The sequence below is a fragment of the Vanessa tameamea genome, chromosome 27 (genome assembly GCF_037043105.1).
Source record: "Vanessa tameamea isolate UH-Manoa-2023 chromosome 27, ilVanTame1 primary haplotype, whole genome shotgun sequence".
In the NCBI taxonomy this organism is placed as follows: Eukaryota; Metazoa; Arthropoda; class Insecta; order Lepidoptera; family Nymphalidae; genus Vanessa; species Vanessa tameamea.
In genome coordinates this window covers 1,593,937-1,606,631 of record NC_087335.1, presented here as the reverse complement: position 1 = coordinate 1,606,631, position 12,695 = coordinate 1,593,937, and the positions used below count along the sequence as shown (strand labels likewise).

The 12,695-nt window shown below is 31.5% G+C and overlaps 1 protein-coding gene across 1 annotated transcript in view; it reads left to right on the top strand.

Annotated features, from left to right (window-relative positions):
• Positions 1-3,653: 3,653 nt before the first annotated feature.
• The window catches only part of LOC113404895 (homeobox protein six1a), a 42,497-nt gene continuing 33,455 nt past the window's right edge, over positions 3,654-12,695 (top strand). The window contains exon 1 of the mRNA XM_026645969.2: positions 3,654-3,939. The gene's annotated coding sequence lies outside the window, so the exon portion shown is untranslated. The remainder of the gene's footprint in view (positions 3,940-12,695) is intronic.

Sequence of the window (12,695 nt, the reverse complement as noted above, 5' to 3'; positions counted from 1 at the left end):
CTTGGAGTTCAAGTTTTCTTTACCTACACCAAATTTCTTCAGTGGTTCGGGCGAAGCAACAGACATTCAGACAGAGTTACTTTCTAATTTATAATATGGGTATAGATTATGAAGATACTACTAATTATATACATATACTTAGTCTACGTAAAAATAAGTTGAGATAAAGGTATAAATCAATACCTTTAAACATAGTAGATAATACTCTATCTTTAATTTATCTATGTGACTTTATTACAATTTATATTACAACGCACTCTTTTAATTTTTCTGTATTTTTACTAAAATCAATGTATAAATATTTAAGTTACATTATAGCATTGTTTTAAAAATAATACAATAAAACATATTTAGCGTGTTTCTTTTGTATTTTGTTTAACTTTACGAATATGTTAATAATTAACTTACTATATAAGATTATAAATAAATTCCTCAACCCGTAACTATTAATAAATCAAAACTCAAAGAGACCCCTAAACCGACACCCGTATTTTTGACAGCAAAACAAGATGTCTACCGTCAAACGTCAGAACAAAGAGTTTCCCTCCAAAAAGCTTTACAAAAGGCGACAAATAAGCGTATAATGATCGTATTCATCGCATTATTCCTTAACAAAATTATTTATTACACACAAAAAGATCTTATGTTCTTACCTATAAGGTTTAATTTGAATAAAATATGGATTTTAAAGTGTTGGTACTTTTTGTATTCTTAAGAATAGGGCAAAATGAGCAAACTATGGCGGAGTCTTTGATAATAGAAAATGTTTTTGGTTTACTTCCTTAGTGGTTTGTTTAAACATATGGCTATGACAATGTCTTAATCGCTTTAACTGATGCTTTTTTGGGCCGTATGCTAGTAGCAATTGTTTGTAATTAATAAAAAAGGTAGAGTTCGAATTTCGTATTTTTTTTTTTATTATTTTATACCTACGTGTTTAAGTATTAGGACAAAAGCCAAATCAATAACATTTAATAAGGAATTTACGCGATATACCTAGTGATCAATACATTTTCCAATCTACTAAACACTTATTAAATATTTTATAACACAGCCCACGCCATTAATTCTAATAGTTTTCAAACATTTATCAATTGAGATATTACTGGTCTAAATTATGAATTTAAGTAATTTTTTTGTTGCTATGATGGATAAAATTACCGGGCCGATTTTAAGAGCAAAGTTTCCCTATGTGATGACGAAACTTGACGCAAGAGTTCTAACGATACTTAAAAAATCAACTATAGGTAATTGTATGTCATATGTATAATGCAATTGAATTGTTATGTATATAATATATTGTAATATCGTTTGACACAAAAAATATGGTATTTACATGACCTCGTTTTTATAATTTTACGTAAAAGTGGTTACACTGAATGATTTATATATTTTTATAGATATTTCACGGACTTTTGCGTTATTTTTTGGTTATTATAACTTATAATGTTGCCATAATTGTTATTTGTAGCAGGCATAAATATAATTACATATTATTATAAAAAAAATGTCTGTTAGTTATACTTAATTGAATATTAGTAAATCTTGATGTTTTTATATTTTATTATTAATCAATTTATATATGTAATTTAACTAGCTGAATATTATTGAAAGGGGGATGGATCAACAGAATTAAAAAAATAATTATCTACGAACGATTCCGCGGAGAATGTTCATAGTCTGTTCATTATACATAGTCTGTCTCATTAGACAGTAGTTTTCAGGTGATTGACTCACGAAGAAAAATATTTTATAGATGTATGTAAACATACATATAGAACTACATACATATAATAAAATTGGAGTGTCTGTTTGTAATATTAAAATAACCGCTTTTTACTAAATGCATATGTACCTATGTATACATGGTAGGTAGGTATTTTTTTGAATTTTTGTCTGTCTGTCTGTCTATTTGTTCCGGCTAATCTCTGGAACGGCTGGACCGATTTTGTCGGGACTTTCACTGGCAGATAGGTGATGTAATGAAGCTACAACAATAACTTTTTTGTTAAATTCAAACGCGCACGAAGTCGCGGGCAAAACTAGTAAGTAGGGTAATAAATATTACTAATAATGACGTTCGAAATACATACATACAAAAATTATACATGTGATTTTTCTTTCATGTTATCTCTATGAATTGACGTAAAAATTGATTTTTCTATAAAAGAAGAGCTTCTAAAATTGATGTGAGGCTAAGCCTCTCCGTTTAAGACATTCTAAGTTTCCAAAAATCAAATTATATAGGTACACTAACTAAGCTAATAAAAAACAATAAAGAAAATGATATGATAACTAAAAATAATTTATATATATATATATATATATATATTATAATATACGTAACAGAATATTTTTTTTAATTAAAAAAAAATCATAGCGTTGGATCGTTAGTTCCGGAGATCACCCGCTAAATACAATTTAAAATATCTTAATCTAATTAGTATTAGTAGTTCGTAATTATTATAAAATTATATTATTATAGATCGTATCTGCCTCACTGTCAGTGCAGTGGTGGGTTTTATTCCCAATACATTAGGTATTTACGTAAACTACTAAATACTAACAATGAGTGGAATTCAAAGTGATCAAACAAAGATTTTATATATGTATTAGCACGTGGCTGAGCCCTACAGGCTTATACAAATTCGTTAGTAGCTAATAAATTGCTAGACTTATTAAATGGGATTAAAATAGCCTGCTTCATTCTTTATATCTAAAATTATCTTTGCCAAATATAGCAAAGATGAAATGAGCTTTGAAAATAGGGCAAACAAACTTTGAAAATAGAGCAAGATATTTAATTTAAATAACAAAGTACAATGTCTGAATACATTAAAGTGATTAATTTAATTTAATTCTATAAAATATTTTGGTAATTAATTCTCCTACTAGTGTTCGCATAGAAGTCGAATTTCCACTATTATTTCGACGTTTTCCCTGATATATTTATGTATAGGTACTTGATTCGTAACAACACAAATCAATGTGGCACAGTGGCTAGAAAGTCAGAATCATAACCTAATATTGCGTGTTCAAACTCGGAAAAACACTACTGATTTTTTATGTGATTATTTGAGTGCATAATCACGTGCATGTGTAATGGAAAGTATCGTGAGAAAACTTAGATATGGACATCGGATGAAAATCTGCCACAGCGCCAATGTGTATTCAACAATCTACATTTGAGCACCGTCGCGGAAAAGGTACCAAACCGTCACCTCAAAACGCGGATAAGCCTTAGCCCAGCTGTGGGATATTACTAGGCTGCTACATTAACTGTTATTACATTTAAATAAATTAGACCATGACCTTTTAAATAGATTGAAATATCACTCACTCACATTATAAGGTTCGCGTTAACACAATAAGACAATACCATCGCATATTACATCAAATTAATCCCTAAGATGATTTAATAGTATCAGCTGTTTAACTGTTTTGGATGGGACGGAAATATCTTGTTTTCCGAATTCGCCCCTCAAGATTACGCCTACTTTAATAATCCCAATTGTTTCACAATGTGAAAATATGGCGAACTTACTAGTCGACCAATGGGAGGCGTGACCGTTTCGATGCCCGAATCGTTCCCGTTGGTGTATTCTCCGTCCGCAATACCCATCGACCAATCAGAACAACGAACGGAAGTTCGATTCAAACTAGTTCCATTTACGCTCTCAACTTGTGTGGACGCGCGGAATATTTCGAATGTTTTTTTTGAAAAATTAAACTTCGTTTCACTTAAAACGTTTTACTAGATTCGTGCGTTGTGTTTTATAATACATTTTAGGGACATATTACATTATTCTAAATCTGAAACGTGTGCGTTGGCCGTAAATAGGTTGTTCTTCGTCGCTGACGGCTTTTATTTTTAGTTTAGCTTGTTAAAGTTGTTCGTGTGGTGTGAGACTGGATCTTAATTTAGCGACGCACATAAGTGTGAGTATGCCACGGCTGTCTTCCTTATTTTTTTTTTGTCCGACGGGTTACAACTTTGTTGTAATTATATTTAGTACAAACTGTTTTCTTGGTAATTATACCAGTATTTTGAAACTATATTAAATTTGCTTTTGCAATTTGCATCTATGGGCTAGCGTTGGCGGTTGATAGTCTTGTTGATATAATTCTACTTTGCAGGGGGCATTTAATAATAGAATTTGCGATGTCTTCGGACACTGAACCCATTTGGATGAACGTAATATTATTCTAAGTCAGCGTTGCATTTCCTTTGTACATACATTTTATATTCGAAGAATAATCCCTTAAAATATCTTGAATTCTTATTGTTATTTATTCAGATAAAATTATAAATGTGAATAGAATGATTTAATTATTTTACTTAATGCAAAAGCTAAACGGTTTCATAATTTTAATAAAAGTTTCAAGGTTTGTAGACAGTCTTGCATGTTTTATATATCTACATAACTATTTAATTTAAAAAAAAGAGATGATTTTTTTAATCCTTTCTGTTTATTTACACATTGTATTTAAAAAAATAGTTTCTTATGATCTATGTTTTGCAAAGTGGTTAGTAGATGGAATCTTGGTGGATCCAAATCTTACATTAGATACAGTTCAAATTCAGATAAGCTCAACTGAATTTGAACTTTGAAAGTAATATTTATTAACATAAAAATCATTTACATTAAAGGCCTTTTAAAATTAAAATTCTTCTGCACAAATTATGATCACGTGATCTGGTGACTAGACAAGAATGTTAGTAGCGTTTCCTTCATAAATCCGATTCCGATCCCCTGGGTGCAACAAAACCAGCCTTGGACAGGAGTCACCAGGGGAGTTAATAAGACAAAGTTTAAATGTTTCAAATTAAAATGGCTTAAAGACTTAATTTTGTGATACAGCTGATGTTGTAACATGCAGTGGTGTAGCTAATTGGAATAAAACCCCGGTGAGAACACTTAGACAAAATCGTTCCTTTACCCTTTTAAATTATCAAAAGTTGGAACTTAAAAGTATATAAATTGTCAATGTCATTTCATGAGCCGAGATGGCCCAGTGGTTAGAACGCATGCATCTTAACCGATGATTTCGGGTTCAAACCCAGGCAGGCACCACTGAATTTACATGTGCTTAATTTGTTTATAATTCATCTCGTGCTCGGCGGTGAAGGAAAACATCGTGAGGAAACCTGCATGTGTCTAATTTCAACGAAATTCTGCCACATGTGTATTCCACCAACCCGCATTGGAGCAGCGTGGTGGAATATGCTCCATACCTTCTCCTCAACGGGAGAGGAGGCCTTAGCCCAGCAGTGGGAAATTTACAGGCTGATTATGTTTATGTTATGTAAATGTCATTTCGTCAGTAAGTCTTACAGTTCTACTTTTAAAACAGTAATAAATGACAGTAACATCGCATACCAATAATACGTCATACGTCATCATTTGGTGTTGCTAGTATATAAAGAAATATAATGTTGCTTAATAAATACGTTATATATTAAATATAAGTATTTTTTTATTTGCACCTAGGTACCAAGTGCCCTAAGATAGCTACTGCCATTGGTAATATGATTACTGGATAAAGTATTTGTATATAGAATGAAGTTGACTCTGACGAACTGCCTTGACAAACGCCAATTAGTATATTTCAAGTCTTACTTTCTTATATCTAATACGGTTCACTAAAATAAATATTCTTATAATGTAATCATTTATACATTTACGGAGAATTACTTTAATATTTTTCTTTGTACCGATTAAGAAGAATAAATAATATTCCTAGACTAAAATTTTAACTTGGTGGTAGGGCTTTGTGCAAGCCCGTCTGGGTAGGTACCACCCACTCAACAGATATTCTACCGCCAAACAGCAGTACTCAGTATTGTTGTGTTCCGATTTGAAGGGTGAGTGAACCAGTGTATCTACAGGCACAGGACCTCACATAACATCTTAGTGACCAAGGTTGGTGACGCTTTGGTGCTGTAAGGAATGGTTAATATTTCTTACAGCGCCATTGTCTATGGGCGGTGGTGACTACTTACCATCAGGTGGCCTACTTGTCCGCCTACGAATATAATAAAAACAAATTAATCTTGTTTCATTCATTAGTGCTAATATTGTTTTTTTTTTTTAATATAATTAATTAATGTCTTATGTAAGTATACGTAGTCAAATCATCATAACTATTGAGATATATATATATATACCTATACCGTCATAATATATGTATTTTATGAGTTAATTAATTTTAATTAGTTTGCTAATAAATTAAACGTTACCGACGAAATATAACTTACAGAAATTATCTTGCATAATAATTGTTTCGTCTAATCTGTGTAGTTAAATAGGAATAATGATAATCTAAAAATAACTAACAGTTAGGCAGGTAATCAGGATCCAATGCCGTTCAAATTAACTACTTTGAAATCTAACGAAAACATAGAATAAATGTAATCTTATGTTTAGTAATAAGGTCTTCGATTAATTTATCTCGTGTTCGTGGTGAAGAAAAACATCATGTGGAATCTGCTACACGTGTATATCAACCCGTATTAAAAGTAGCCTATAGACGTCCCACGGGTGGGCCTAGGGCTGTTCTCATTTTTTAGAGCCGAGATGGCCTAAGAGTTTGTTCGCGTGGATCTTAAACGATGGCTGGTTTAAACCCAGACGAGCACCACTGACGTAAGGTATGGAGGCTCGTCATGGCTTAAATAGCCATTCTTTGTCTTCTCTAGTATATTTTTGGCTTTGTACAATTCATGGGCAAGACGACAAAAAGACATTGTAACGCACACGCATTGATTTGACTATATTTTTATTTAATAGGATAAACACTGAACATGTAGCCATTTTCATTATGACAGTGATTAAGGGTACACGATGGTTCAGCGTTGCACCTACATGTGGATCTCAACCAAGAATCGCGAGTTCAAATATACGCACGTGTTTAATTTGTAATTTTCGTGCTCGGCGGTGAAATATCCTGAGGAAACCTGCATATGTCAGATAAAAGTCATCTTATCTGAAATGACAATTCAATTGTTAGTTTAATGGCTTTTACTTCAAACAGGGCATATATTATTTCGCCAATGTCATGTAGAATGGAAAAGACATAGAAAATGTCTTTGTCCAGCTGTGAATTAAGTGAAATTTGAATCTGTCACATGTTCATCCATCAACCCACATTGGAGCAACATGGTGGAATGTGATCAAAATCTTCTCAAGTAGATGAGTTCATAGTCCAGCAATGAGCATTTATATTATACTATAAATAGTGACTTTAAAATAATACTACTTTCGTCAAAGCTATAAAACGAATACTATTTTTGTCATTACATATAGTATGTTAATGACGTAGCGCCATTCCATTTAAATTATTCAATATATTATGTGCCGTGACTATTAAGATCGCCCACTTATTTCCGTCCATCTAATGTCCGACGCAATTAGGTACGATGTTATAAGTGATAAATGTCTTTCTAAGCAAATTACTTCTAAATTGTTCCGGATTAAATGGAGTTTTTGAATCGAAATTTATTCCGTAATTTCGATTAGTCCTGTAGCAATTTAGATTTACAAGAAATAGTGTCTTTAGTACACAGATACAATAGTGCAACCCCCTTTTCTTCTGATAGCCCAAGGCCCCAAGTAAAGCGATTAGGGATTATAACATCAAAATGGCTCTTAAGAACAGAGACATCGTGCTCATCGAAAAGCCGACTGGATGCTGTTATACCGGACGTACTTAATAATATTAAGTAAAATAAAATTAGTTAATATCACCACATCGTGATATAGAAAATTAATAATAAATGGTAAATGTAGATCGACCGGTAGCTTTAGTACATCTTGGGAGAGGCCTCTGTAAAATGTTATCAAAAATCTGTATCACTATCCTCTTCAAACTTTGCGAAAATTTCTAGAAAAATCCAAAATTGGCCTTAGGTGGAGTATAGATATGGAGCCATGGAAAGGTTTACGTATCTTGCACTGCCTATATTTAAGGGAAATGATGACTACTAGGTAGTTTTTTGCTCGTCCATCTTCATAAAGTATATTCAAATAAAAACAATGACCAATGTTTTATACTTATCGTCGTGTAGCCGCCCCTTTGTGGACTTTCATTCAAATACGCGTATCGCCTTGGTAACCTACGATAAATTCGCTGATAGTTCATAGATAGTCAGATAAACGCCACGGCACAGCCTCTTTATGCCCTGCGTTTATTTACATCGTTTACGTGACAGGGCTTATAAGCGTAGCGTTGGATTGCAACAAAAAGTTCAAAGGAAAGGTGAAGGACGAAATTACTGATATATTTAGTGCTTAAAAGTTATCTAAAAAATATTCTACTTCTGGATATTATAGAAAAAAAAACCGATTAAGTTAGAATGAGAAAAAATAGACACAACATAAGTGAAGAGGAAAAACGCCTTTGAAATTTTACGTAATAAGTATGTGTATTGGCTACAGGAAAGTTTAGCATTACTGGTACATCAATACCAGTGAAGCTGAGTGAGGATCATTTATTCTACCACCAAACAGGAATACTCAATATTGTTGTGCCCAGTTTTGAAGGGTGACTTAGCCAGTGTAACATAAGATCTTAGTTCCCAAGGTAGGGAGCGCATTGGTGTTTTAAGGAATAATATTTGCGATGGTGACCGCTTACTATGTAGGTGGGTAAATTATTTATACGCCAACTTATATCATTAAAAAAACAATGAAATCTCAAATAATCATCAAATTGTATTTAAAAAGTTTATGAATAAGGCCTTCACTGAGGCTTATAAGAAATCTTAAAAGTTTATTTAGTTTTTTTTTTCCTATTATTATTACTTGTTATAATTCTAAATTTACGGTTCTTTCCTTCGTCCAAAAGTGTTATCCGCATTCGGTCACATGCCAAGTTACGCGTGTTTACGGCGGGCGTAACGTGCGCGTCACTAAACATTTCACATAGCCAAAACGTTATCGATATTGTTGATAATACATTTAAACACATGTTTCAAATTTTATTATCTCGATGTATCGTAACTTTCGTGTAATATGACCGTATAGGGTCATTAATTAACCCCCCATGATCATTGAACATAAAAAACATTCAGAGTTAAGATAGCATCGGATTTACATGTAGGCCTATTCGATAGCGTGTCTTTTTTTTTTAATTTAGTGATGTGATGTGAAGTACGGTTTACAAGATAAACGAGGCATAATTTTTTTTTTTAATACAGTACAATCTCTTTTGTCAATATTGAAATGCATTTTTAATTTTTTTATTAATTAGTTGTTTTGTGTTGACTGTGATTGTTCGGCCATTTTAAATTAAATAATACAAAAATTAAATATTTATAAAAACAATATACCTAATATTATATTCTCTAATTTGATAGAATACTAGTTAAGTAGATAGATTTACTAAAATAGTAAATACTACGTATTACATAAAAATGTCAAAACGAAGGAAAAATTAAATCAATAAACTAAAATATTGATAAAAATAATATCATCATTTGCTTTACTTTCGTGCGTCAATGTTTTATAAACACATAGTCGATTTTCAAACTTTTCAAAGTACCTATAGCCTATTCCAATCGAGGAAGAAGTAGTTATAAACAGAGTTTAGATTTACATTTTTCATTCGACTTGCTATTAGGTCTGCTGTTTTATGCATCACGCGCAGTTCTTGATTAATATATCTTTAATTATAAAACTATCCACTTAACTACTTATATTGCTGTTGAAGCACTTGGACCTTGGTAGTAGGGCAACAATCTTCATTAAAAGTATAACAGCTCGTCTTATTGCTTCCACTGGTGAACCACTTCAGCGGGGTTAAGCTAGCATTCTTGCCACCATTCATCGCGGTCAGGATTTATACCGTAACTATTTAATTCTTATTTGTATATATGTAGTTAAGGACTTAATGTTAATAATTCTTATGTATAAACATAAGAATTAGTTTAAAATTCTAGTTTAAAAGTTCCGGTAACAATTTCGCTGGCATTCAAAACGTAATTTTTTTGCAAATCCATAATAAATATCATATATTACTCCGTATCTCAAAGACCGCTTCAATTCAATGTCATAGCGCTTTATTTTTCTTTAGTGCTTCTGTGGTTGGAAAATTTTAACCGCTTCCACCGGTTGAGGACGTCGATTCAAAAAGTACAATCAATAAATTCAGTAATTACAGCTTTAATAACAGAAGTTCTAGTTTATACCGAAAAGACGAGAGAGATCTTAATGTAAATTTAAAGTATGTATATCAGACCAATACATGTGGTCTGTGTCATTTATTAAATACCTATTTAAATCTAGTTCTAGAAAGATTTACATTGAATTGCAAGTGACAAATAATGCAAACGACACATACCCATACCACTTTAAATCTAAGAAATTCATTCTTATCATATATATTCAAAAACTGATCGCTTTGTTATATAATTATTATGTTAATAATTCTGTACAAAGTTTTGTTATTGCCAGCCTTATTTCAGGATGCCCGATATTGTTTCCAACTCTTTAATTTTTTTTTTATTCTGCCTTTTATTTAAGAGGGCACAGATTATTTCGCAAATGTCACGTGCGATGTAGAAGACACGATGGAGATTGAACGGTACGGTCGAGATTACAGGCTTAATTCAATTTTGAAGGCATAATAGTAGTAGACTCTGTGTTAAGCCATAACCTAAAACAACACAATAATAAATAATTAGATAAACATAAATCATTATTAAGCTAACATATAAGAACAGTCACAAAAATATTTATAACTTAATTTTATTACGTTCAATAAAACTCTTTAATACATTTAATTTAATTGCATATAACATTTCCTTTTATTTCAAAGATCGACTTCTTCAAATACCTATATGGTCGTATAATTTATAGATGATCATTAAAAACTGACGTACGTTTTTAGTAATCATCTAAAACACAGATTTTAAACTAACATGGTTACTTTTATTACAACAAGTATTAAATACGGGATATTTACCATGTTTTTTATTTTTATTTGGTGGAGCTCGATATTTCGACATTATCTACGAATGTCTTGTTCACGAGACTGACACGATTATATACTTGTTGTAATCTTAAACACTTGATAATCGGACCATTATCATTCAGTCAATCGTAGATCTCTCTCGAGTTGTATCCGCGCTCTTGTTTAGACTAATTGCGCGGCTAATGGTGTGCAGTCCCAGAGAGTGCTTTATAATCGAATTATTTTTATCATTATGCTCTCGTTGGTTCACGGAATCAAGATAGTACGCATACCGTTGTAAATATAATTTATTAGGACTGTACTGTACCTTTCAAAGATTTATTCAATGTAATAGAAACGTAAAAAAATACCAAAATATTCCATAAAAATTTACCAAGCCATCAATCAAGATGAATCAAAAAAGTCACTAAAGAGTAAATTTTTTTTTATAAATTCATCTTTATAATTGCGTAATTATTGCGAATGGTTCTTTTAAAATCAAAATATACTCTATTCAAGTAGGCTTTTACAAGCACTTTTGAATCGTCATTTAACAAACTGTTTTAAGTAAAGCTACCACTTTTTAAAAAGTTTTACATGGGGTCGTTTAATTATTATAATTAAAAAACACGCGTCGTGCGTAAAAACAAAATACTTGTATAGTCATTTGTTTTGCTTTACTATTTAAAAAGTAAATGACGATCAGTTCATATTGGCAAAGGAGGTTCAGTTAACGGAATACTTGCATCGTATGGTTGAATTTAGAAATTATAAGAATTAAAATAACCTAACTTAACCATGACAACAATCAAATATACAAGCAATTGTGTAAAACGGTTTTTTAATAGGTTCTTTAATAACGATCGTGCTGCTCCAATGCCAGTTGGTCTACACCTACAAAATTTCATCTGATACATGGTAACCTCACGATGTTTCTCTGCACCAAGTAGAACGTGATGACTGTGAAAAGTCAGTGTTGAATTCGGATGTTAATGACTCGGCTAAAGATACCAGACTCAATTATAATTGAGAAAAAAACATACCAAATGACGAGTTCAAACGAAACCATACAGTTGGAAAAAAATTGCACTTAACTCATTATAAACAGAAACTATTTAAGTAAATATTATATATTTATACGTAAAACCTCGCATACCAAGAATAACATTGAAAAATCAAATTAATAGTGAGGCGATTTGTACCATTATCGTGCTGCGGTAATCTGTCGATAAATCTTGTGTTTTACAGCTGGTGCCCGTCGATAAGATCGCGACGCCACGTGGGGTAGTAGTGATTGTAGAATATCGATGTTACATTTTAACGTTTGATTTTCGTTAATGGCGTTAATTTAAATTAATGCTACTGTAATATTTTATTATTAAACGCTGTAATATTGCTGTATAAAATTATTATAATTAGTGAATTTGATTGTACAAACTGCTTAAAAAAAATTGTAATAAAACTGGAACGAATCACACGGAATTATCAAGAAAAAATTCAGATATGGACTTTTTTTTAACTGCCAAAGACATTATTTACTGAATATGTTTATTTAAAAAAGTATTTTTGAATGACAAATAAGTTTTTTTTTAAAAAAGGACAATATTTTTTTTTGGTTAATTTATAGGAACGATTCTAGAATATTACAGGAGACATTTTGATGATGATGAATCTGTAGTCATGCTAGAAAATACTTTACAAAAGAAATTACAAAATTTCATCTCAATTTGTCGTACAAAAAC